This window comes from Neolamprologus multifasciatus, chromosome 14 (genome assembly GCF_963576455.1).
Source record: "Neolamprologus multifasciatus chromosome 14, fNeoMul1.2, whole genome shotgun sequence".
In the NCBI taxonomy this organism is placed as follows: domain Eukaryota; kingdom Metazoa; phylum Chordata; class Actinopteri; order Cichliformes; family Cichlidae; genus Neolamprologus; species Neolamprologus multifasciatus.
Window position 1 is genome coordinate 36,330,949 of NC_140452.1, and position 8,232 is coordinate 36,339,180.

General features: G+C 41.6%; 1 long non-coding RNA gene across 1 annotated transcript; it reads left to right on the top strand.

Annotated features, from left to right (window-relative positions):
- The first annotated feature begins 880 nt into the window (after nucleotides 1–880).
- On the top strand, nucleotides 881–7,782 carry LOC146504557 (uncharacterized). Its single transcript, XR_014877945.1, has 2 exons — nucleotides 881–3,401; nucleotides 3,732–7,782. It is a non-coding gene; the product is annotated as an uncharacterized LOC146504557 (long non-coding RNA).
- Nucleotides 7,783–8,232: the final 450 nt, after the last annotated feature.

The window sequence follows — 8,232 nt, forward strand, 5'->3', positions numbered from 1 at the left end:
GCAAGACACGAAGTAGGCAAAGTTCTTCATGTTTCTCGTGCACGGGAGAGAACCGGACAAACGCCGTTCCTTCGCTTGACCCCAGTTGCTCTCGTCCGCTCCCCCGTAACACTGCTCTTTTATTGAGGTTACATGAATATGCATAGGTGCATTAACATACGACGCCTATATACAAACAAAGAGTACCTTGCCTGTGCGGTGTGTGTGTGTGTGTGTGTGTGTGTGTGGGGGGGGGGGGGGGGTCAGAGTGTGACCCCATAAATGACTTCCCTAAACCTGCTGGTCTGGAAGTCCAGTAGTTCATCTAAACAAAAGGCACTTAGCCTAAAACAGATATAGCCACGTTTATCCTACCATAAAACAATAAGAGAAGGTACGACCTCTTCCCATGCTCCCAGAGTGTGGGTGTGGATGCCAGAACACTCTGAATGCACACCAAGCCTTTGCAGCCTGCTAAAGATCACACATCCTATCACTACACAATTAATTATACACCTCTAAGCATATATGGTTAAATATTTCTAAGCATAAATGACAATCAACATTACAAAACCTAACATTCCCCCCTTTTTGACCTTTATGCTAGAAAAGTTCCCAGTTATGATCACCTCATGTCTGACAGTTTCAATGCAAACATTTTTATACACAGCATATGTCAATCACCATAAATTACTGTAAAAGTACACAGTTTAACAAATGTATTAGCAGTTATCCCATTCCTCATTGATCTCATCCAATGGCAAACTGCATCCTACGAGCAAACAAATGAAGTGTTAATTTAATAGTTAAAATAAGAAAGTAAGATTTTCAAAAACATCCCAGCTCTGCGGTGATCACCCATCATCTCTGCAGAGTGGTTTAAGTTCTGCAGGGATGTCATGAATGTCTCTTCCAGTTGTTTCCATCACTGTCCATAGGACCAGAGTCCAAATGTATGTAGAATAGAAATTCAAACATACCAGTTAGTTTTGTTGTTTGTCAACATGGGTCTCAGTTATCTCCAAAGCTGCAGACCTCTTCAGCACTCTAGTTTTATGGCCTCTACCAACCCCCATCACCTCACTTCAGGCCTTCGTCCTGCGAGGGGGATACTTATGACTCTTCTACTGTCCATCCTCTGCAGAAAAACCCCTCTGTGGAAAGGGTGCTGGGTCCAGTTATCTTACTGCTGTTATGATCCCAGCAGTCTTCAGAGTGTCATCATATGCACAATACAGTGACACAGCATTAGGTGATGTTCATAGGAAACTGCTGTCATCACCACCATAGCTTCTGGTTCCTGTGCTTTTCACAGAATCATGATGCCATCCTCGGACTCCCTCTGCGCTGTCGATGGAGCTTGGCATGCTCCCCTCATCCTTCAGGTGCCCGTCTGTTGTCCACAATCTCCTCTGTTGGCCTCTGGAAAGCCCCCTTGGCACAGTTCTCATTCCAACGCAGCTTCGTGGTCCTTGCTGTGGCTCCAAAGTCTGATCTCATGATGGGCCCCAAACAGCTCGACCTTTGACCTCAACCACTGCCTGGACTGTCAGCCATGCCCGGAATGGTTCTTGTTTCTCACTGGGCCTCTGGAGATTCCTTCCAGCAATACTCTGACTGCTGCACCTGTATTTTCTTGCTAGGAGGAAAAACTTCTATTTGGAGAGCATGTCAACAATCATCAAACCACATTCTTTAGTTCAGTGAACTTCACTTATAGGCCATCAAAGCCTCATCTGAACATGAATGCAACACTTGCATAGGTTTAATACCTGTAAATGAACTGTTAATCACACAAATCACTGCAACAATAATAGAAAACATTGTTTCATGTTAATCCTGGACCCCTCCTCTTGACGCATGGACACTCCCATGAGTCAACTCATCAAACCTAGATTCCTGTCTTAAAGAAAAAGGTTAGCTAGATCATGTCCCAGGCAACATCAGGGTGTCTCCTCCGGAGTAGCTCCGTAACCCTGCAATAAAAGATGTTAGTGTGTTTTGCATATTAAGTTTGCTTAACACCTGGCTCTGCCAGGAGCCTGCATACACACCATCATGGCCTGGAAAACAAGATCTGGAAGTGAAATCAAACTTCACACTTATAAACAATTATATCATAAGAGTAATAAAGCATTCAACATCAGCAAGACAAGTGTCATGTGCAGGTTTTCTCAAATCAGTAAACTACAATTATTTCCATAATTTGCCTCAGACATGGATCATCCCATGTACTCAGTTAACATTAATGTAATCGGTGACTTATCTTAAGCAAAGTCACTCCACTCATGTATCACTAGGAGCCCAAAAGTGGCCAGCTAATGAGCCCCATATTCAACTATTCCATAAACACTGCATCTCTTATTTGTTTTTCTCATGTCACTTGTCCGCTTCTGCTGAATCCACTACATGTACTCTTAGAAAAACAAACATTAGTAACACACATGGACAATCCCGGTGGTCAGGCGCAGGTCGACAGGTTCCAGAGGTGCTGTAAAAAGACCATAAAGTTAGCCATCCATAGCTGTGGAAAGAATGTTATTCACATCATCAAAGTAACCTTCACATTTTCCCAAATACACAGTGTAACAGCATCACCACTCATAACCTGTAAACACAGTTTTCTTCACACATAAACCCAGAAATCCTATAGTAGGAAAAAACATCAACCAGCTGTCCTGGTATAAATCACATGATCAATTCACATGAAGAACTGTAATGCTGTAGAAAAGAAAATGCAAATGTTAGCGCTGCGCAGATGTATACACTCTTTCTCACAGTTTCCTCTGTGAGCAACACAAGGTAGTGAATAACACCCCTGGTAGATGCACAGACACAGAAAATGGCATTTAAAAGGTTAAACCATCACGCAACCTCGAATGTTGCTGTCATCATTCTGCTCCTGTAAAAAGAAGCACACATAGATTCATCCACCCCTTTGTCCTGTCTAGGTGGAGGTTAACCTTGAGTAGTGGTCAAGTCTCGTTAGCTTTTACTCGTTAGCTTTTTCTCTTTCACTCATTCATTCATGCATGCATTCATTCTTTCTTTCTTTGCTGATAGTGGAACCTATCGTCGCATTTAGTTTCCACTCTCAGCAAAATGACGTCATTTCAAAAAGAAAAAGGAGAACTTTAGATCGGATTACCTCGCTGAATCCTTTTTGGACAGGAACTTACTCTCTAATTGTCCCAGATAAGTGACTTTCTCCCAAGCCCATTTTAATGTGGAGAAACTCACTTGTAACAATTTTCTTGACGACGTGTCGTACAGCGCTTTCTGTTCTAATCGTGCAGATCTGCTCAAACAGAGATTATCGAACAAAACTTTCAGTGCACTGTGAAAGTAACAAAATAAAAAGGCCTTGTTACGTCATGACACAAGCTCCTCATCTCAGGAGGGTAAATCATACCATTAGCATGGTTTATCATACCATTATACTAATTGAAGTGATATGTTTTTATTGATTAGCATTCAAATATCTCAGTGAAGACAGAACAAAGATTTACCACAAAGCAAGAAAGCATGAGACAAGGCTAATCAAAAGGTATTGGCTGAAGCATTTGCTTATTACGCCAACCCTTTTAACAAAAGATCTTTTAGCATGCAGCTCCTGTACACAGGGCTCGAAGCAAATAATAAAATTCAATTCAATTCAATTTCATTTATATAGCGCCAAATCACAACAAATGTCGCCTCAAGGCGCTTCATAGATACAGAGAAAAGCCCAACAATCATATGACAATTGGCAGGCTCAACTTCACAACAAAAGAAAAATCATCAGCTAGATTCACTCCAAACCAACCATCAGCTGCACAACACACAACATAAGCCTAATGTCTTATTAGATATGAGTTTAATCCCCAGGTCTGTGCTTTTCACTCATTTAGGCCACACACACCCATTTTATTCAGTTTTCCTTTTTCCCTTCATCATAAAACATGTGACATGTTGTCATGCACTTCACAAAAGAAGTTTGTTCTGACGTATTCAGAGTTGTGTATCTAGGTACAGGATTCACTCGCACATCAAAACAGGAAACTCAGTGTTTTAGAGTCTCCACTCAACACACAACAAACTCCAACACATCCCATTCACTCGTGCTAGAATTCAGTCACCTTTCCTTAATCTAAGAACGATCAACTAATTTGCATATCAGCTATTAACCCACTAAGATGACAGGACAACAGAAATGCATGTTCAAAATGTTATCACAAAAATAGAATTTCCCTCATACAGTAAATTATTTGTGCTGCATCAATCAAGCAGGAAGCATCTCCCAATTCACTATATTAACAACTAAATTTATTATCTGATCATTGGTTGGTCAAACCAGAATCTTTTTTTTCCCACAAAAATTAAACTGTTGTCCTGCAACCTAGAGAGTCAATTGTCAGCATTTGATAACAAGTGTCTGTTATATTGACACTATTTTAACACTGATGAGAGACAACACGCTGATCTTCATTGCATGTGTGTTTGTGTTATTAGGCAGGTTTAATGCATGTCTGTGGAGCTGCATCTCCAGCAGGGCATGTTCTTAAAGCTGCCTTTCCTACACACTTCTCTGCTATTATTTGATCATTTTGTAACTGATGTGCTATGAGTCCACTGGTCTTTGCATCACTTCTCATCACACTAAGTGACTTGGACAAGATGGTAAACAGACTCACATGCTTAAGATGTTGTCTAATCTTCATGAGCTCTCTTGTGTTTGTGTTAGTAGGGTTAATGCATGTTCTGCTTGTGTGTGTGATTTTGTATATGTTTCTTTTTTTTGCAGTGTTTTAGACTCCTTCTCAATTTTCCAACTTAAGCAGTCAGTTTTGTTTTTCCCAGGTTTGCTAACCCAAATTTTGATTTCCCATATTAAAAACAAAATTCCTATGTGTTCTCACCACTGCTCTCACTCTGTTGTCCTCTCCCACTTCAACAGTCCAACAGCCGGCAGTTCTCCTTCGGTTTTGTCCTGTGTTTCACTGTCTCTTCTTGCCATTTTCTCCAAAGGTGGCAAATGTCAAACTCCAACAGTCTCCTCAGTTCTCCTCAAATGTTCTTTTCACATGCACAGTGAAGTTGCAGCTTGTTGGAAACACAGTGCCATTCATCCAATCAGGCAGGATGATGGATTTGCTCTTCTTCTCTGATGCTGTTTGTCCACACTGCTGCTGCTTGCTGGGACTCTTTGCTCAGGACTCTGCTGCTGTCTCTTTATCTGCCATGTTATTGCTCTTTGGAGCTGCATTCCTTGTCTTCAGGGAGGAGTGAGAGCTCGCTTGTGAGTTTGAGAGACACATGGTGCTGTAAATAAGTTAGCCAGAAACTTGGCCTGAATGTTTCTAATGATGTTAAACTATAACTTTCTTCCGACCGCTGCATGTGGAAAATTGATTCAGGTCTGCTTGTCACCTGAAAGTGACAAACTAAGACATTTTCATTATTATTATCACTGCTTAATCAACACACATCTCTCTCTCTCTGTTTTTGTGAACAGTCCTTTAAACAGAAAATGAGATTGTAGTTGTTCTTGGCTGATCAACACAAAACCTTTTTCCTAAGATTATTTTTCATCTACAATGTAAATTTTGTCTCTTTTTTACTCCTTTTTTTCCCCCTTTACAATAGCTGGTGACCTGCAGAATCACCGCTCTCACAATCAGAGGCAATTACTTTTACACAGCGCACAAAAACACTGTGACATCAGACACATTCACACTCACTTTTTTCATCTGCATAAATAAATCATTTGGCCAATGGCATGTGCCATGGTGATCCATAAATATGATCACAAGTTTATTTAATTATTTTCAACCCAACAAAACAAATAAACAGAAACATAATGCAAGATGCAGAAAAACTGCTCACGGAAACTCTGCACACTCCAGTTATCACAGTTATCATAGTTTCGTTTCCCTCTCTTTGATGAGTTCTCAGACAGCTCTCGATCTGATAATGTGTAGCTTGCTCATCAGCTCAGAAGAGACCATAACGCAACCTCACACAGTGGTTGCGTGCTTTTCCCCACACAGTGGCAAAGACTTGCACTTTCATATTCAGCTTCTCCATCAAGTAGTTTTAGCTGTTTCATACAGGGTTCAGCATATTAGTTGTTTTCACAGGTGTGCTCTATATCTCAACCATGGCTCATATTAAGATGACAGTTTTACCAAACAGGTCAAGTGCCTCTATGCACATCATTAGTTAAAATATTTGCCTATTTTACTTCATCTCATATGTCATTGTACTTAATTTGAACAACCCTAAGCTTAATGCAGATTCTTTTAACAATTATCCACCTCAATTAAATCTATGGTCTGGAGCACAGGCTGTTGTCGATCAGGGCAAGCTAAAGAATAAACATTTTGTGTCAGCAAGGGGTGGGGGAAAGCCATTCACCAGAGCATATCTTAAGTGCTGCTGATGTGGGCTGGCCTTCTCCACACGCTCTTCAAGGCTGGTGTGTTTTCTGAAAACTTCTAACATTTGAATCTCTTCCATTTATAAGCCTGCGATTAACTGCACGGCTCAGGTCCGCGTGAAACCCGCACGACCGTGCTCGCGTGAACCCGTGCAGCTAAGGAGCCGTCGCTCTCTTTTATTTAAATACTTTGCGCTGCCAGGAGCAAAGTCCAGCATAAACGTCTGTCACCCTCTGATGCACTCTTGGTTGCTTTGGAACCCATGATAACAACAACAGCCGGTGTCACAGACCACGTGTTCTGCTCCACACCCACTCACACAAACACACTCAAACACAACAACAACAACAACACAAAATAGGCCTATTCCGGACTCACACCGGACCGCTCGGGACCCTAACCATGTCTTTCGGGACCCTAACCCAGTTGTGGGACACTAACCCAGTCGCGCGACAAAACCCAATGAAGGGACGCTCGGGACACAAACCCAGGGCGATTTCAAAACCGGACACTCACCGGACGCTTGGGCCCTTGTGCGATTTTACCAAAACCTCTTTTTTCGGGACACTAACCCAGTTCTGGGACCCTAACCCAGTTCTGCGGTTATAGAGTCGCTCTCTCAACTTACTCGGCGTTGCTTAGCGTGTAATGTAGCCTCAAATCCCGCCGATCGTCATTCATCGAGGAGAAAAGACAGACAGCCAATCCACCTGCCCGATGACAATTTCTCACGTCTCGGGACTTTACTACAGGAACTTCCTGGTTGACGTCAGTCTTTCAGCGTGTCTCTTCTCCCCTCTGTGAATGTCGACTCCAGGGCTCCGGCTCTCGAAGGACCAATTAATGATAGGTTTGTAGCTTGAACCTATTCGCTGGAACGTTGAAGACAATATAATTACACAGCAAAGCAAGACACGAAGTAGGCAAAGTTCTTCATGTTTCTCGTGCACGGGAGAGAACCGGACAAATGCCGTTCCTTCGCTTGACCCCAGTTGCTCTCGTCCGCTCCCCCGTAACACTGCTCTTTTATTGAGGTTACATGAATATGCATAGGTTCATTAACATACGACGCCTATATACAAACAAAGAGTACCTTGCCTGTGCGGTGTGTGTGTGTGTGTGTGTGTGTGTGTGTGTGTGTGTGGGGTCAGAGTGTGACCCCATAAATGACTTCCCTAAACCTGCTGGTCTGGAAGTCCAGTAGTTCATCTAAACAAAAGGCACTTAGCCTAAAACAGATATAGCTACGTTTATCCTACCATAAAACAATAAGAGAAGGTACGACCTCTCCCATGCTCCCAGAGTGTGGGTGTGGATGCCAGAACACTCTGGAATGCGCACAAAGCCTTTGCAGACTATTAAGGATCACACATCCTATAACTACACAATTAATTATACACCTCTAAGCATATATGGTTAAATATTTCTAAGCATAAATGACAATCAACATTACAAAACCTAACAGTTATGACATGGTCTGATTTTCTCACCCAATAAAGGAATATTTCATATATCAGTCTACTCTTCATTTTATCAGACACAGTTATCACAGCTCGTACATTTGCTTTTTACACATATATATAAGCATTGAGCCAAATGTAATAATGCCAACACACGAACAATATTTGTCTCTTATATATGATACATCTATATATGCACTGTCAAAGATACTCGTCTTTGAGTGAAGATTTAAGGTGATAGGAAATATAAATAACTGCAACTTGAATCTTTACTGAAGCTCAGCATTTGACAGAGTTCAAGCTCACTGCTGTAATATATCATAATAATCTGACAATAACTATAATATTGGCCATATTATATTTACATTACCACA